We start from the raw sequence: 20,455 nt of genomic DNA on the forward strand, positions 1-20,455 counted from the left end.
TTCAAATAAGCCTAGAAGGCAGGAGAAAGACAAGCTGCCTGCTGTATCCCATTTACAATTCTGAATCATGGGAGCCAAGTACCCAGAATATTCTGGACAGACTAATCTTTGCCAAGGTCTATATAAAGATGAAAAAATGCAAAATTAAAATGATTCTGTCACTTAAAATAAAAAGTAATTACTTATGGGAGGAAGGAAACCAAATAGAGTAGCAAGGAAATTCTCTGATTTAGTGAAATTCATAGAAATGAAAAGATTTTCTATAAGATCTGTTATATGAGCTGTAATTTTCCAAGACTGCAGACATGGGATTTGATTGGGACCTTTGATCAACTCTTGTTAAGGCTGTTGCTCCCTCTTATCATTGCTAGCACAGGATAAAATTTCCACCTCCTATCACAGCCATATTACACCATAAAGAAACACAGCCAACTTGTTTGAAATTGGGCTCCAAATTTAGCACTGGATGATTTGAGCCTTGCCTAAACTTATCGTTGGGGTCTGGAAAATATTTGTTTACTGCCTAAAACACACCATTTGCGAATGAAATGATCATTCCTGAATCACAGTGCTATAAAAATGTTCTCTCTCGGTAAAATCGAATGAAAAATTAAGTTCTTTTGCAGTGAACTTACAGTCAATTTAACTACTTTGATGGAGTGAGAAGGCACATACTTAAATACAGTTAAAATTAAAGATATTTTTTCTTGCCTGAGTTATCCCCAAATACTTTGCAACTGGATTTTAACTTACAGTTTCTATCTTACTTGAACTACAAGAACCTGTAGGATCTTCTGACCTGAGTTCATGCCAGAACATGGATAAGTTACAATTAATTGACAAAATGAGAATGAAAAAAAAAAATGGAAGTCAAAGAATTAGAGGCAGCAGAAATGAAAAAGTAAAGGGTATCTCTTTCATGATAGCCAATAAATCTGTTGGCTCAACACTTCTGGCATGTGAGCTTTCAGAAAAGATGAAAATGAAGGAGGGTTTCTTCCCCCTCCATTTCAAATCAGATTACAAAGTGCACACAAAAGAATCTGCAAATAGAAATAAGAAAATTCCATTAAGGTGATAATGATATCCTGAATGACCTGAACAAACAAAGGAGATTGGAACTTTGGATGTAATTTGTCGATCGGTTTCCATTTCCAGGTTTTGTGAGCACCTGATTTGAAAGGTTTTAGAAAAGGCTGCTGCTCTGCCAGGTCTCTTCCTTCTGTCAGAGAATCCCTACAGGAAAAATTAATTCAATAAAACATCATTTAAATCGTGATGTTAGATTGTTTCCTCTTTCCATTAATTAGAAGAATATATTAAGAGTCAGCCTTCGTGATGCCTTATGCATGTTAGAATAGGTGTGAACCGAAGGGCTCTAGGAAGCATGCCTCAAGCTTGAATTTCCTGGAGCCTGTTTTCTGCCTGAAATAAACCAATGGCCTGTGGCAGAGCCACTGCTGAAAGGCTCATGTACCTGGGAGGGCATGAGGTGAGGTTAAGTTCTTTTAACAACCTTGTTTGAATGAGACTCTAAATGTCTTTCACATTGCCAACTCCTGCATGGGACCACAATAGGCCAGAAGTGGATCTGGGGTGGATATTTCCCTGAAATGGCTCAGAAGAAGATTTAGTAAGCCAATCCAAATGAAGTCTTTACCAGGAATTAAGTGGCAAGTGAGGAGAGCTGATTTTTATGTTCAAGTCCAAGAAGCCAGCATGAAGGCAGAAACAAGGGTAAGACCCACAGAGAGAAGTTAGACAGTGAAATGATGAATTGGATAAGAGCAAGGGTGGGACTAAAGTGAGAAGGCTCCAGGGGTCCCAGAGATGGGCAGGAAGAAAGGCTCCATTTTATTGGCTTTGACCCCTATCAGGCAGGTGGCCTGGTTTACACACAGATTTAAAGTGAATAGACTCCCAAGAAAAGTTGGAACAAAGTTCCAAGGCAAAAGGAGAATTCAATTAAATAACATAATGTGGCAAGAGAAGTACAGATGCTGGCCATGGTTAGGTAGTCAACGAGAGTGCAATGGGGGCATCTGTGTGTGTCACAAGCCAGAAGGAGGGGCTCCATGTGAGGTGTCCTGGTCTCCTGGACACAGAGAATCTACCTGACCAAGTCACAGAGATACTGATCACTGAAAACCAGAGCTGAAATCATTCTGCTACAAGAGCTGATACAGACAAGCTTTAGAAGGTGGGCTCTCAAGAAAGACCCCCTGCATTTGAGCCCTGGCTCTGTCACTGACCAGCTCTCTGACCTTGGGCAAATAACTCAACCCTCCTCTCAGCAATAAGACTAGTACCTATGTCAGAGAGTTGTTATGAAGATCAAATGAACTGGCAAATGGGAAGTGCTTAGACCAGTACCTAGAACATGGTGAGCACTCATTCAGAGTTAGCTATTACAGTTGTTATTAGGACATTTGATACTATACTGTAAGCGATATGAAAGAGATCACAACTAGAATCCTAGTCATAGGAGCTTCCATTTTTCTACTACAAGGCCTAATGACCCGACTTGCAAATGCTTTTATTCTACTTCTCTACTTTTTCCTTGGTAACTTAATTGCAATAAATTAGAATCTCAACCCAAAATAATAATTTAAATGTGAAATTATAATTTACAAGTCTTTTTAAAGCAACTGTTGTATTTTTAAAGAAACAATTGTTGATTGATTTGTTGAAACAATTTCATACTTATTTTAAAGACACTTCTGCACTGGTATAGTGCTGGAAAGGTTACTAGGCATGCACTTGGTCCCTGTAACCTTGAAGGACAAAGTATTACAGAGAAACCTCCTAGTATCATCTGCTTTTGTTCAGAAGGAAGGCACAGTCTCTTCCTTGACCATAAGGATGTTCTTAGCAAGTGGCTTCTTAAACCAGTTGGTGACTTGCCCTCCTGCCATATTCCTAGAGGGTAGTCATGGAACACTGCAACCAGCCATTCTCCTCAGCCCAACCTAAAATTGGACTATTAGCTAAAGCAGTGACACCAGCAAGGGGACACTGCTACAGACTCTGTCCCTAGACAATCTGTGTTCCAACCAGCTTGCCAAGTGATACTGATGCACTCTATAGTTTAAGAAATACCAGCCTAGAGAAGCTGGATCACAACCTGAACATCTGTAGGAGTAGGGAACTTGCCCAAGGTCACACAGCTGATAAGTGCGAGAGCCAAGCGCACTGGTTCACATTCTTACCAGTATGCCACTCTGCTTCACCTTTCTTTGTACCATGTTTTTCATGGGGAAAAAAAAGTTTGGGAAATTAAACTATGGGAAAGGTATCAAATTCCATTTTAAAGGCATTTACAGTGAAAATGGCAATTTTCTCAGTTTTCTACAACCTAGCATATTTTGACTCCCATATCAACTAATCAAATATTTCTTCAAAAGCATTTCCAATGCATAAAGCTACCAGATATAATCTACCTTCTCCTAAGAAAATTCAATACATAAAAATCTGCTTACAAAACAGATAAATCAGAGTTTTAACTTTAAAAAAGAATTTGCCACCTACTTTTTTTTTCTTTAAAAAACTAGTTTCCTGATAGATTTACACAGTAATTCATTTCACAAAATTTTAATATACATGCTAAATTTAGGAGGTATATCAACTGAGATTGTGTTCAGTCTCTTATAGAATTGGATCATTCATTAGTTTCTCATTAATTCTCCTTGGTTGTGCTCATCATTTTGCACACATGAAAATTTTACTTAAAATTTCCAGGAGATACTACAAGCCACCCAAATCTTTGAAGATGGGGCTCCTCAAGTCTGAGATGCATCACAAAAGATGCTTTCTTAAGATTACTGGGCCTTACCCCAAGAGTTCTAACTCAGCAGGCCTGGGGCCGAGCCTGTTTCACATTTTGAACAAGTTTTAGTGACGGCACTTTGAGGTCGACCGACCCCTTAGGGAATTTCCAGGGCAGAAATGAACCAACATTCTCCTGCTATATTATTCTTTCATTTTCAAACTGTGCTGAGATACATTCTACTGACACTCACTGATTATGATAATTCAAGAAATAGTTGTTTCCTCAAATATACATTTAATAAACCCTTATCACCACCCACTGGGAGACTAACACAGATCTCATTTCAGAAAATGAAACAATAGCAGGTCCTGACCATCCAGCACCTAGAAATAAAATACCCAGATGAAATCAACTGCACAAAATATCCTCAGTGGCAGGGAAATGGACTACCTTTCCTGCTTAGGGGGTATTTGAAAGAAGCTACCCTTGCCCACCTATTCCCATTAAGTATGAGAAGGTTGAGATAGCGAGGTCTCTGGCTATCAGCATCTTGATGAGGAGCTTCTCCACAAAATTACACAATTCAAATGAGGTGCTGAAAGCCAGTCATTAAACCAAACAGTGCCAATAAGGACAGTTTTTAATGAGCACTTACTATATTCCTCAAATTATTATCACACTTCATCTTCATGTTCCTGCTCAATAAAAGCGGATTAGCCTCTTTTGCAGACTGGGAAGTGTTGAGCCAGGACTTGAATCCAGATTGTGAGACCCCCCCAAAGTTTAGGATCTTTCTTTCAAGATCTGTCATGTAAGACTATCATATAAAACAAGGCTTCAGTTCTCCCATTGATCAGAGAATAAATGAATGTAGAGGCTCTGCAATCCCCTTGGCTTAGAGGCATCTGAGGTATCCGACAGAGAGTCCTCATGGGTTGTAATGATGCATCAGTTCTCTACTGCTGTGGTACAAGTGGTCCAAACTCAGCAATTTAAAGTCACACCCATTTATTAGCTCAAAAGTCTGTACCTCAGAAATGCAGGCAGACTCCACCGAGTTCTCTGCTCAGGACATCACAAGACAGAAATCAAGGTATCAGCCAGGCTGGGTTCTTACACTAACACCTCAGGAAAGAATCAACTTCCAGTCTCACTGCTGTTGTTGGAAGAACCCAGTGCCTTGTGATCGTGGGCCTGAGGTCCCTGTGTTCCTGCGGGTTGTCAGCTGGGGGCCTCTTAGAGCTTCTAAAAGATCACTTCTGTTCTTTGTCAGGTGGCTCCTCCCATCTTCAAACCAGCAACAATGCATCAAGTCCCTCTGGGGCTTACATCTTTCTGACTTTCTCTTCTGCTGCTGGTCAGAGAAAACTTTCTGCATTCTAAGGTTTCGTCTGACAAAGGTCCACCCAGATAATCTCTGTATTTTGAGGTTAGCTAACTTGGGGATTTAATTACATTTGAAAAATCCCTCCACAGTAGCATCTAGATTCAAGCTGGACTGAATACCCAGGGGATAAAAGTCTTCTGGAGTTGGGGGCAGACAGTTAGGGGGACATCTTTAGAGTTCTAAAGATGGGAGCTATAATTGCACTCAACTCCCAAAAGTCGAAGATTCCCAAGTTGTAGGTGTTATCATATCCCCCTGTCTATACAGGGAACTTTAGGACTATTTTTCTAGCTCCATAGAAAGACCCTGGGGTCTGCCCTGCTCCCCTCTGCATTGTGGCTATTGACCAGCACTGTCCTACTGACTAGCACTGTCCCTCCCTACTCTGAAGAGGGGCCAGGACTAATTCACTATCCCAGGATGGTCATCCGAATTCTAACTTGAGAATCAGCCAAAGAGATAAATTTTCAGGTTGCTTGCGGGGAGCCGGCCTGACTGCTCAGGCCCCTTCTCGGCCCTGAGAGAGATCAAAAGGTCCCTCTCTGTCCCGCCACCCCTGATTTGTTAAAGTGCAAATTGGCCTTTCTCACCTCCCTCAAGGAAATCGCTGCAGCCACCATTTGCCTATTTTCCTGACTCTGATAAGATTATCGGGCTCCTGTGAATGGCTTCTGTCTAGGTAGTCTTTACCTGATTGTAAGACGCTGGTGCCATGCTCTGCTGGGGTTAAGATAAAACTCCTAAAACTAGTATCTGCAGTTCTGCATGTATGCAAGTCTTTGATCTAAAATTTGGTGAATCCTGTTAGTATATATATGTATGTTACCCCTCAATAAAGTCGTCGGAATCAGTCGCAAGCTGACTCCGTCCCTCTCAACCCCATCTTTCTTAGTCTTTTATTTCTCAGGTGCACTGGTGATTGCGTCCTTGACCTGTTCATCTAGCCGGCAGGTCCGGCAGTTGCTGAAAACAATCAGTTTCTCGTAGATCATGTCCTTAAATTATTATTTTACCTACTTGGTTTTATGCAGACATAGTTGTCAGGAAACTGTTGACTGAAACTACCCACCTTGGTCAGGTACAACAATAACTGCCTGCCTGAGTTGTCTCAAAACAGAAGGTCCTCATAAAGAACATGGTGCTTTTTTTTTACAAGAGCTAGGACATGGAAGCAACCCAGATGTCCATCCACACATGAATGGATACAGAAATTGTGGTACATATATACAATCGAATATTACTCGGCCATAAAAAAGCATATTTGAGTCAATCCTAATGAGGTGGATGAACCTAGAGCCTATCGTACAGAGTGAAGTCAGAAAGACAAATACTATTTAGTAACACATGTGTATGAAATCTAGAAAAATGGCACTGATAAACATATTTGCAGGGCAGCAATAGAGAAGCAGACCTAGAGAACACTTGTGTACACAGTGGGGGCAGGAGAGGGTGGACGAATTGAGAGAGCAGCATGGAAACATATTCGTTACCGTATGTAAAATAGATAGCCAGTGGGAATTTCCTGTGTGACACAGGGAGCTCAACACAGTGCTCTGTGACAACCTAGAGGGATGGGGTTGGGATGCGAGGTGGAAGGGAGGCTCAAGAGGGAATCACAGGGTTGATCCATGTTGATGTATGGCAGAAACCAGCACATCATTGTAAAGTAATTATCCTCCAATTAAAAAAAAAAGAACAAGGTGCAGCTGCTGAAAACTAACTGGGATAATTCCAGGAGGGGCCAAAAGATGGAGGGGATGATCAACCTCCCAGAACCCCTCGCACTGGAATTCATCTGGGCTGAGAGATGCATGTGCCATTAGGAAGGACCCTAAGTCACCAAATATGGGCCAAGCAAGATGATTGGCCAGAGACAACCTGGAAACTAATCTCATTACCATAAAACCTGAGACTGTGAGTCACGTAACAGAGCAGTTCTGGGTTCTCTTACACGCTGCTCTCCACCCAGGTGCCTCTTCCCAATGAAGTCTCTTGCTTTGTCAGCACATGTGTCTCCTCAGACAATTCACTTCCAAACATTAGACATGAACCCACTCTCGGGCCCTGGATGGGGTCCCCTTCCTGTAATGTGATCATATTCTCATACTAAACAGAGATCTGGAGTGGGTTGCCATGCCCTCCACTAGGGGATCATCCCAACCCAGGTCTCTTCACATTGCAGGTGAATTCTTAACTGTCTGAGTCACTGGGGAAGCCCTCCAGGAAAACAACTGCATCTTAAAAATCTTTGTATTGGGGACAGCCGTGATGGTCCAGTGGTTAAGACTCTGTACTCCCAATGCAGGGGTCCCGGTTTTGATCCCTGGTAAGGGTACTAGATCCCACATTCTGCAGCTAAGACCCAGTGCAACCAAATAAATACAGATAAAGTATTTATTTAAAAAATCTTTATATTCATAAAAATGCCTAGCACAGAGCCTGACATTCAGAAGATACTCAGTAGATGTTTGATGAATATAGTTAGATACTTGGCATTAATTATACCATAGGAAATATTGCTTACTACTCACCAGGTGTTTATTAAATTTTATTTTTCTTGCCTTTCCCTCTGGATAAAAATTAAAGAAGGCAGCTTCTCTTCTTCTTAAAAAATTAAAAGCTACAGCTATTGTCAGTATAATCATTCAAGGTATATAGTGAGTGCTTATGATTGTAAGGGAGAGAAATGACTAACAGTGTTAATAGTTTCCTTTACAGCTCATATATAAGAATCTTCGGGATTGCACATATAAACCTTTGTAAGGACAGCTCAGCTATTCATTTTTAATGTCAAAAAAATAGGACTTGGTTATTTTCTTGTCAAGGAACTTAAAACATTTTAATGAGAACTAGAGATTTCACCCATTATGACTATTAAATAATTTGGGGTCTAAAGTCCACAAAGAACTCCCTGGCTGACTAGAGAGGAATGCTGATCTGAAGATGCAACATATCCATGGAAGCAACAAGTTCTTATAAACAAGGAACTAAGCTTGAACAGCCTACAATGAATTAAATATTATGCTGCTGCTGCTAAGCCACTTCAGTCATGTCTGACTCTTTGCTACCCTATGGACTGTAGCCTACCAGGCTCCTCTGTCCATGGGATTCTCAAGGCAGTAATACTGAAGTAGGTTGCCAGGCCCTCCTCCAGGGGCTCTTCCCAACCCTAGGGATCAAACCCACATCTCATAGGTCTCCTGCATTAAAAGACGGTTTCTTTACCACTAGCACTGTCTGGGAAACCCACTAAAGATTCTATTGGCTCTCAAAAATCTAGGATGTTGCTTTGGTCTCAGTGTTTGTGTCACCCCCTACATTCATATGTTGAAATCCTAATTCCCTCCCAAAGATGAGGTGGGGCCTTTGGGAGGTGCTTAGGTCATGAGGGTGGAGCCCTCAGGAATGGGATTAGTTTTCTTATAAAAGAGGCCCCAGAGAGATCCCTAGCCTCTTCTACCTGCTGAAGACATGACAAAAAAAACTGCAGTTCAGAAGAGAACAATCCCTAAACCATGCTGGAACCATGGTCATGGACTTCCAGCCTCCAGAACTGTGAGAAATAAATTTCTGTTGTTTATAAGACACCTAGTCTGTGGTATTTTATTATAGTAGCCCAAACAGCCTAAAATAGGAAATGCATGAATGTATTTGCTGCTCATGTGAAATGCCAGGCTGGATGAATCACAAGCTGGAATCAAGATTGCTGGGAGAAATATCAGCAATCTCAGATTTGCAGATGATACCACTCTAATGGCAGAAAATGAAAAGGAACTAAAGAGCCTCTTGATGAGGGTGAAAGGGGAGAGTGAAAAAGTTGAGTTGAAATTCAACATTCAAAAACCTAAGATCATGGAATCTGGTCCCAACACTTCATGGTAGATAGAAGGGGGAAAAGTAGAAATAGTGACAGATTTTATTTTCTTATGCTCCAAAATCACTGTAGATGGTGATTTCACCCATGAAATTAAAAGAAGTTTGTTCCTTGGAAGGAAAGTTATGACAAACTTTGACAGCATATTAAAAAGCACAGACATTACTTTGCCAACAAAGGTCCATTATAGTCAAAGCTCTTGTTTTTCCAGTAGTCATGTATGGACGTGAGAGTTGGACTATAAAGAAGGCTGAGTGCTGAAGAATTGATCCTTTTAAAATGTGGTGTTGGAGAAGACTCTTGAGAGTCCCTTGAGCTGCAAGGAGATCAATTCAGTCAATCCCAAAGGAAATCAACCCTGAATATTCATAGGAAGGACTGATGCTGAAGTTGAAGCTCCAATACTTGGGCCAACTAATGCGAAGAGCCGATTCAGTGGAAAAGACGCTGATGCTGGGAAACATTAAAGGCAAAAGGAGAAAGGATTGGCAGAGGATGAGCTGGTTAGATAGTATCGTCAACTCAATGGACATGAATTTGAGCAAACTACAGGAGAGAGTGGAGGACAGAGGAGCCTGGCATGGTACAGTCCATGGGATTGCAAAGTGTCAGACACAATTTAGCACCTGAACAAGAGCAACACATTTGCTACTCTGCAGGGAGGTGTAAGGAAGCATGGTAGCATGGTACAGTGGTCTTTGGAGCCAGATAAACCAAGTAAACCTCCTCGGACTGCAAGGAGATCAAACCAGTCAATCCTAAAGGAAATCAAACCTGAATATTCATTGGAAGAACTAATGGTGAAGTTGAAGCACCAATACTTTGGTGGCCATTGGATGCAAAGAACCAACTTGGAAAAGACCCCAGTGCTGGAAAGATTGAAGGCAGGTGGAGAAGGGGATGACAGAGGACAGGATGGTTGGATGGCATCTCTAACTCAATGGATATAAGTTTGAGCAAGCTCTGGGAGATGGTAAAGAACAGGGAAGCCTGTCCATAGGGTAGCAAAGAGTCAGACATAAGTAAGCAACTAAACAACAACAAATCACCTGCAATGTAAACCCCAATTCTGCTGATTACTAACCACTAGGATTTAGTGATGGAACTTGGCACTTCAGGAAAGCAGTTCTGTCATCTGTAAAGTGGGCACAGTAATACTTACCTTTTAAAAATTACCATAAAGATTGTAAATAATGTGAATAAGTTAAGTGACACAGTAATTCTGTCAGCAGTAACTGCAATTATGTTTATTTTAGATACCTTTCACCAATTCTCTAAAGATTCTCCCTTAAATCTGACACAGAAATTGAGTTTTTCCTTTCTCCCCAGTGCTGGATTTAGACATCGTTTTCCTTCATATTCACTTACAACTTCTCAAACTTTCAAGTTCATAGAAAAAAACTACAGAACAAATTTTTAAGGAGTGATGACTATGCATGTGAGATATTTGTGCAACAATGTATTTTCTGTGTGTGCTGCACTGGAATGGAGACAGGTAGAGGACAACTGTGGTGGGGTCTTTCTGCCTCCTTTTGGTATTCAACACATGTGAAAGAATAATAATGGTCATCAGGACTACTGCATACATATTCTACATAAAAGAAAAATCCAATTGGTATTACAGAGCTGCTGGTCTTAGAATCTCTTTCTGCTTCAGCTGATATATAGTGTAAATCTAAAACTTATTTAAAAACCTGTCTGGGTAAGACAGCTTTTAATTAATCTTCTCTTAGTTTTTATACTATATGGTACCTGGAAGATGCAAGATCAATCACCACCGCATTGTAATGTCGGGTTGTGAGACAGAAAGATAAATGAGCTATCAAGTTTAGCATTTTGATAGCTAAGTTAATTTAACTAGCTCCAGAACATACTCTAGATTGGTAGATAAAGTTGTGAGCTGAGGCATTGAATGTTATGACGGTGAGTGTGGTATGTTATTAAGAAAACAAGAATTTGCTAGTTCTTGTCTGTCCTTAACGGAAATTTTAAATCCAGGATCAAAGAGGTGGAGCTGGCTGATGAGGTCATATTGCTAGTTCTGTCAGGCCAATTAAGACAGCTTTATTAATTCAAACTTTTAATTGAGCACTGTGACAAGGTCTTGGCTGATCTGCAGTTTCCTCCTGCAGTATGCATGAAGGAAAGCTTGGCCAAGCAAATTAAACTCAGTTTATGCTTAAGGAGTAGAGTTTGTTTCCTTATGGGGCCTTTCAGAGTTTTTTAAAATCATAAATTGTACTTCAAATTGTGCTTTCTCTATTATAGGAACTTTGAACTCATTCTTGTCCTTGGAGGAAAGGACACCCTATTCAGGGAATATCCATTTATACATGATGTTTCAATTAGCAAGAAGGATAAGAATAAAACTTCCAGCCTGGCTCCTCCAAACTATCAGTTTAAATTGTAATGAAACTTCAAACAAAAGAAAAATGCTTCAGAAGTCTTTGGAGAAGTATTTAGATATGCTAATAGCAGCTATTAAGGAATATCAACTTTGGAATGTCACATCTATTCAAACAAGCAACAGTAAACCAGAGCAATTTTGAAAGGTTCTCCCTTCCTTAAAAGATAATGAAATCAAACTGCTGTAAGGCAAAACTTTAGCCTCTACCAAGCTCCACACTTACCCAGCCCCAATGTAAGCTATACCAGACTTCTCGGAGTTTCTTTTCATTCATTTGTTGTTTGTTTTTTTTTTTTTTTAATTATTTCTTTTAATTGGAAGCTAATTACTTTGCAGTATATGTAGTGGGTTTTGCCATACATTCACGTGAATCAACCATGGATGTACATGTGTCCCCCATCCTGAACCCCTTCCCCCTCCCTCCCCATCCCATCCCTCAGGGTCATCCCAGAGCACCAGCCCTGAGCACCCTGTCTCATGCATCCAGCCTGGACTGATGATCTATTTCACATATAGTAATATACATGTTACAATGTTATTATCTCAAATCCCCCCCCACCTCTTTAATAGGCATGCATTAAGCACCTACTACAAACGGTCATCCCTAGGTATCCATGGGAGCTTGGTTTCAGGATACCTGCTGCTATCTCCTGAAGATACACAAGTCCTTTATATAAAATGGATGCATCCACAGATATGAAAGGCCAAATGTATACATATCAGGGCCTATGTGATGTTAGTTTTGGTGCATGCTAAGTTACTTCTTTCATGCCTGAATCTTTGCAACACTATGGATGGTAGCCCACCAGGCTCCTCTGTTCATGGGATTCTCCAGGCAAGAACACTGGAGTGGGTTGCCATGCCCTCCTCCAAGGGATCTTCCCAACCGGGGCTCGAACCCGTGTCTCTTACGTCCCCTGCATTGGCATATGGGTACTAGTGCCACCTGGGAAGCCCGGGTTAGTTGCTGGTTTTAGCAAGTAACAATTCTTATCACCAAAACGTCACAGAGAAATGTGAGTTCATTCCAAAATGGTAAGTGTGATGCTTAGTTTTATTGTGTCAACAGGGCCACAGGGTGCCTGGATACTTGATTAAATATTCTGGGTGTGTTTATGAGAATGTTTCTGTATGACATTAACATCTGAATTTGTAATCTAAGTTAAGAAGATTGCCCTCCCCAACATGGATAGGCCTCATCCAATTGGAGACCTGCATAAGTCAAAAAAAGCAATAAGAGAATTCTCTCTCTCTGACTGAGGATATCTGTCTTCTACCTTCAAGGCTCAGACTAGGGCTGGAATTTGTACCTTTGGCTCTCCTAGGTCTCCAGCTTCCCTCCTGCAGGTCTAAGGGCTTCTCAGCCTCTATAATCATATGAGCCAACTTCTTATAATAAAAATACATACCACATATATTTTCTCTGGAGAACTCAGACTAACACAGTATGATAGGTGAGAACTGGAACAACCAAGCCCATTAGTTACACAATTATAACCAAGACCATTCTGTAATTCACATAATGCTCCCTTATTTATCAACAACCTTCCCTCAATGACATCATACTTGCCTTCAGAAATTGATAAATTTAAAGATTCACCCACCTCTGATATTCCACCCTAAGAACTTCTGACCCCAACTCATGAGCAATAAAAAACATTTCTTCTCTAATGGGCTGCCATTTCAAAGTTGCCTTACTGTCTTTTTTGCAGTAAGTCAATAGACCTCAACTTTGCTTATATCATAATCGGTTTCTTCAGTTAAAGTGAGAATTTTACATGTTTCAGGGCAGAAATAATTATTTTCACAAATGTATGAGTGTTCAGAGCTCAAAATCACCTTAGAAACATTCTAATCGAACTCTCAAAATTTACTATCCTTGTATATAGGTAAGATGATCACTTGAAGTCATCCAGCCAGCTGGCAGCTTTGCCAGATGAGAACTTTTTAAGATTCCAGCAAAAACAACCTTCCTTGCTTTCATTTCAAGTGTACTTAGAAAAATGTTAAAGAGATGTTCAGCTTTGAACCAATCTCTGATTCATTAAACAAATCTTTCTAATTGCACTTTTACAAATAAAACGTTATTGCTTTTCAAAACACACACACACACAAACACACACATTCTATCTTACCAAGAAGAGGGATAGAACCCTTGCATCTGACATATATATGTGTGTATGTGCATGTGTACCACTATGATCAAAAACTTACATAAAGAGTTTTATAAGCATAGATATTCATATAATGTTCAGTTTTGCTAATATTCAGTGAAGAAAAGCTTCAGCCCCTAGTTTTATATCTAAAAACCCAAGGAGCCTCAAGAACAGTCATCTCGCTGGGAGGCAGAAGTGGGTAACAGTTAAGAACATGGACTTCAACATTAGCTACATCCAAGTTCAAACCCCAACTCTGCTACTTGAAAGAGAATTCTTAAAGCTCTCTTTGTAACCATAATCTCTTAATAAGGGTAGAATGACGAGAAATAAAAGAAGATGGCCTCTTGTGTTATGATAATCTCTCCAGGTTTGAGGACAGGGACCAAATGGGAAGATATTGCCAGAAGCAAAATCACAACAACTGTATTTAGATCTGATATAATTTAATATCATTAATAAAAGATTCCTCTGTATTATTCAGTAAGACCTACCTAAAAGAATATTATTATTCCTAAGGGCTAAAAAACCCTTAAAATCAAAACCCTGTTTCTAGCAAAAAAGATAAAGAAGGTGAACAAGTAACTGCTCCCTCTATTCCTTCTACTGCATCTTGGCAGGAAATAACTATGCCAGCAAACAGCTCATGTTTCCTTGTAACAGCTTTACAGGAGATGAACTAGTCAGGGCCTGCTCTGGTGTGACGAAAAGGAGCTGGTGGGGTGGAGTATGCAGTTTGCTGACTACTATGACTGGCTTGAACCTGATCACAGACTTGGGGTGCAAGGACTACCCTCACACACTTCCACCGTTCAGGCAAATTCTAAGACCAAACAGTAAGAATATACGGAAGCACAAGAGTCAAATCAAAGTTCAAAAATAAGCTACACATATCACATTTACCACAAGCTACCTCTTTCCTGCCTCCCTCCACCCTTGCCCGCTGAAAAAATTCCAGGTATTAAAAGTTTCCTGTCCTCAGAAGAATGGGAGAGAGGAATAGTTGGTACCACTTCCAAAATTGTTCACAGTATTCAGAGAAGAGGCCTCTTTATTTATTTATTTTTTTCATGGTGGAGTAAACAAATCTCAGAATTCATTTAGCATTAGTCACTTCCTAACTCTGGGACCGTTAGATTGTTATAGAACCTCTCTGAGCCTCAGTTTCCTAATCCCTATACTGGGGAAGAAAAATTAAAGAATGAATAAAACATGCTTGACACAGAGTCTGACACATAGTATGCATTTAATAAATTGCAATCATTACTTATTTTATTCTCCGAAAGACTTTTATGAAAAACATACCCAGCCTTTACAAACTATATAGTATTTTCACCAAGAATGATTTAAACTAGGTTTTATAATTACCAATTTAAACTTGAATGTTGAAAAAGACAAGATAAAATGAAGAAAGCAGTATTTACCCTTCTTTTACCCTGTTGTAGAGTACAAACAGTTAAAAAAAAATTGTACTTTATTTGTATGTAATTGGATATTACATATTGCCTCCATATTTCCATTTGGCATTGGTGGACAGGGAGCCAAGATTTTAGCAACAATTCTCCAGGACAGTGTTCCCTGTCCCTTCAGGCAGAGGATAATGGGTCAAATCCAAGAAGCACTGGGTTTTCAGCGTTTGACCCATCCTTTTCCCCACTACTCACACCCTGGGCACAGCCTTCAAAAACCAGTAAACCAAACACAGTGACAGGTGAGTTACAGGATTCTGTTGTGACTTCTGTCTCTACTCCTTCCTGCCTTAATGATATCCCATGATTGTGGATGTACAGGAGCAAACTGGCCTGCCCTGCGTTTACTCATAAATGAATCCTCAATACAGACATTTCACTCTCCATCTACTCAGAACTAAACCCTCCCACCCCTGATGACTGGACTCATCAAGAACTCTGTGAGGCTAGGCCTCTCTCTGCTCCAGGTACCCCTGAGGGAGAAAATGTTCAAAATCACTTTACCCAGACTGTTGAGGAAAATGCCATTCAAATGGCTAATCAAAAATACAATAAGCACCAAACCACATTATAACTTTCATGCCATTGTAGAAAAAAGTTAGATTAGTTTGACAAGATTTGTTCTTTTAAGAGTCATTTTTATTTTCCCCCCACTACTCTGTAATCCCTCTCAGACTTTGAAAATTAATCCTCCTATTATTCGTGTATTGCTAGATATGAATTTTATGCTGCCTGGTTATGGCATCTGGTATCACGGGCCCCTCGGCAAGCCTCTCAGAGTTTTCAGAAGGTTTTATTTCTGTTAATTCCTTAAGCATCGCAAGATTCAAGTCACTGCATCTTGTAATTTATTTTATTAATCCTAAGTGTATCTTAAAAGAAAAGAATAGAAATTAATGAAAATAAATTAGCATTTTTGATTACAAAAGATACCTTCAAGGGCATTCTCATTTCTTGAAAGTGATCTTGCATTGTTTAGTAATTAGTACTGGAGCAGAAAAACAACAGAATGGCCTAAATTCCCTTAGAAATGGATAGTGTCTCTTTTTACCATCCGTAGATGGGGCCACATTAACCGGAGATTGTAGATATTTGAGCTAAAGATGCCAGAAATTGGTGTTGGCCCATAAGTAAGAGCTGATGAGCATCTCTACAAGGCAAACTATGGTTGAATTCCAAACACCCCTCTTCAATTTCAGTATTCCATATCAATCTAAATAAATGACTACCTCTCACTTGAACTATTACAATGGGCTCCCAACTAATCTCTCAGTTTCAACTCATAGTCCTTACCATAAAACATGCCACCACACAAATCGTATTATGTTACTCCCCTGCTTAAATCTTTTGAGGGGTTTCTCATTACAGCCAGGGGGGAAAAAAACAAGTTTTTTACCTACTGTGTAAGGCTATGTATAAGGATCTGCCCCATGCCTACTCCAACCTTCCCAGGTACAGTAGGTTCTGCTAATGCAAAACATGCATTCCTAAAAAGGGGCTACAGCATAGCAAGCATGCAATAAAACCACGGGGTAACAACACACAAAAACATCACCAGCAATACATTAAATAAAGGTAAGAACTTAATAAAACTGGTGGGGCAGTTTTAATTACACATTGTAAATGGTTAAGAAATAACATGCTCAGTTGCTAATTCGTGTCTGACTCTTTGCGGCCCCACAGACTGTAGCCTGCCAGGCTCCTCTGTCCATGGAATTTTCCAGGCAAGGATACTGGAGTGGATCGCATTCCCTTCTCCAGGGTATCTTCCTGACCCAGAAATCGAACCCAGGTCTCCTGTACTGCAGGTAGATTCTTTACTGTCTGAACCACCAGGGAAATATCAAAACTAAAATATATTTATCTAGATATTATATTCTTTACCCAGTTATTTTACTTAAAGGCATATATCTGAAAAGTGGATACAGTTTATGCACAAATTCAATCATTGTGGTGTTACTTATTAATATAATAAAAAATTTCAAACATCTTAATTGTTCAAAAAACCAAAAAAGGTTAAATACATTAAGGTCCGTCCATCTAGCCATATATTATGCTGGTCATTAAAAAGATGCTTACAAAGTATTTTTACTGTATTGGTTTATAATAAATGAGAAAACAGAAGGTACAGCATATATTTATAGTCATGTCCAACTCTTTGCAACTCCATGGCCTGGAGCACACCAGCCTTCTCTGTCCATGGGATTCTCCAGGCAAGAATACTGGAGTGGGTTGCCATGCCCTCCTTCAGGGGATCTTTCCAACCCAAGTATCAAACCCAAGTTTCCTGCATCTCCTGCATTGCCAGGGGGATGGAATTCTTTACCACTGAGCCAGCTAGGTCTGTGTTTAGTTACACAAACACATTTAGTCACTACTAAGTATAAGGCTTGGCTTCTGCTGTGGGGAGAAGTGCAGACATGATAAATTTATATGTATGAAAGTGCCTCATGAGAAGTTGTTCAAATGCTACTTATTAGTTTCTAAGAAATACATATATACATATATATAAAATACATATATGAAATATATATACATTAGTAAATATGGCACTTCACCACAGAAAGACTAGAAGTTTGTGTGTAGGAAGAAGGTGCCAGAAGAGCTGCAGCTTGTGATCACTAACGGGTAGAGGAAGGTTATCTGAAATTAGAGGAAAGGGTGTAATACCAGGTAGATGGAAGTGTGTGAACCATACGCACATGTGGAATTGAGGCAGCCGGTGGCCATCTGAGGTATATGCATGTGGGCACCTGGTATATTCCTACACTGCTCAGTTCAGCTGGGTATAGTTTTATCCATTTGCTTTGTGTTCCTCTCAGGCAAAATTACACAAAAGCAAATGCAAAATCCATGTAAAGATCAAATTTTTCCCTATGCATCTTGTTGAAAGAATTTGCATTTTGAATGCCAGCATTATAGTAGAGCTTGCTAAACCTCCTGGCATACCATCACACCATCCACCCTGTCCTGCGTGGGCATCTCCATTAGGCCAAGTTGTCTCCTTTCACATTTGCTGTTCCCTCTGTTTGGACTGCTCTTCCCTACATTCTCCCTGTGACTGATTTCATCTCATCCATCAAGCCTCAGTTTTGATGCCACCTCTTCTGAAAGCCCTAACCTGAGATCATCCTCCCTCCACTCTCATTACACTCTATTATAGAATCCTTTTCTCCCCATTTCTTTAGAGTTTCTAATATAAGCAGTAATTAATTTCTTTGTCTTTGCTCTTATCTCTCTTCCATTAGAAGGTAAGTTCCATGAGGTCAGGATTCACATCTTTTGACATTTTTAATATCCTGGCCCTGCTCAGCACAAACACAAAACATAGGCATGCGATAAACGTCTCTTAAATGAGTAAAAGAATGAAGGAATGATTATATCTAGGTGAATACCAAATAACCAGCAGGCTCTCACTGAATGGCCTTATTAATGTGTTATGATACTTATTCTGTTAAACTCCTTACAATTTAGCTCTTATCCAGATTTGATGCTCTCATTAAAAAGAGCTTGAAGGTAAACAGTACAAAATTAAATTTAAGAAAAGAATATATGAGAGAATCTTCAAGGAAAAGAGTATTAGACTCACACAACACAATAACAACAGAACTAAAAACAAGACTGTCAAAACAGACAATTTATTCATGTTCTTTAAAAAAATAAAAGGACTCTAATCTCAATGATGTGTAATAGAAAAGGCCCCTATTTGGCAAGTGATTAAAAAGAGATTAAGGATTTGTTGAGGCCCTTATCACATCTCTGTGCCTAGTTTTGATATCCATCTTTTAAGAGGAATGTAGAGAAACTGCGAAGGATCTACAAAGAATCATGTGAACAGGATTAAAGAATCACAATAAAGACAGCAACAAGCCACTTAGAGCCTTCACTTTCCACCTTCTGCTTCATAAAAAACTATGACTAAAATGTTAAAATGTCTGAATATCCCTTCCTTCTTCTGTCCATAACAATAAAATGTGCCAAAGGCTCCACTCCACAGTCTTTCTTGTAGCTATGCATATTGCGTGACCATCAGGCTAAATTCTGGCTAATGGAATATAAAGAGCTAATTTCAGCTAATGGCATGGCAGCTCCCATAAACCCTCCTAAAGAGAAAGCTATGTCTTCCTATTGCCTCACCATTATTCATTTTTTCATCTTAAAATGCAGCTATAACTCTGGAGCTCAGGTGCCATGTTGGATCATGGAGTGACCTTGAAAATATAGGTCATGGTCAGTGAAGCTATAAGATATAAACAGCCTGGGTCTCTGTAGACTTTGTGGAACAGAGCCACTGTAGCATGAATTGTCTCACTGTAAAACTTTAATGTGAGAGGGACAATATCTATCTGGTTTAAATGAATTTTATTTTAGACTCTAATAGTCACAGAAATAAATGTGCCCCCAGTTTTTGTTCTACTGACTAGTTAAAACACCAAGTCTCAGTGGGAGCTTTTAATAAACGAAGTCAAGTGACCTGGGCATAGACAGAGTAAGACTGAGAAGTTGAATTGCTCTGCCTAATCAAGGTTAGGAGTTTGGGAATTTGTAGGTGATATCCTCAGAGAAAATAGTGGACACATGAAGAGAGATGAAAGAAGCTCCTTTAATTGAAAACAAGGGTCCTAAAAGTTCTCTGAGATAGGTATTTCTACAATAACATTTAGTATAAAGCTGTTCTCCTCTGCCATCAATAATTATTCTCTGCTTTCCCCAAACTTTCAGTACAAGTTGTCTGTGCTTAGTAACCTTGTATGTGTGATCTTTGGATAGATAAAATAGCAGGAAACGTGGGGCTGAGTAGCTGAGGGTGATATTTTTAGGTTCTGAGAGCTAAGGGTACTACCAGCAAAAAATTTCAAAGCATCTCTCAGTGTAGAATAAGTCAGAAGAGAATAAATGTCCCCTACCTAATGAATACACACACACACACACACACACACACACACACACATTTCTGTCAAGGGCTTGATGAACCTCCACAGACCATGGAGTTGGAGGCTCAATATTGAAAGACAGAGGATACCAGAGCCTGGAAGACTTGGAAACATCCAGCCTGAAGACCTTTGAGCTATGCAATATTGAAAAATATGAAATGGCCTCTTCTTGGTCCACATAGTGATGTACCTATTCTTCACAGTAGTACCTCAATATCACCTTTATAGAGAGACCTTCCATAATCCTCCAGGATGGGATTTGTCCATCCCTTCTCCATAGTAACAAGGTATCTGATACATTTATCTTCTGAGATATTTCTCTTCTGTTGCACATTGCCCATGATTTGAGACCATGATATCTTATGTTTTGTCTTACCTCAAGTGCCCAGCACAGAGTTAAAACCCAAAAAAGCTTTAAAGAACTGAACTGAGTCATGAGTTTTATGATAAAACAACTGG

Source organism: Cervus canadensis, chromosome 7 (genome assembly GCF_019320065.1).
Source record: "Cervus canadensis isolate Bull #8, Minnesota chromosome 7, ASM1932006v1, whole genome shotgun sequence".
NCBI classification, from domain to species: domain Eukaryota; kingdom Metazoa; phylum Chordata; class Mammalia; order Artiodactyla; family Cervidae; genus Cervus; species Cervus canadensis.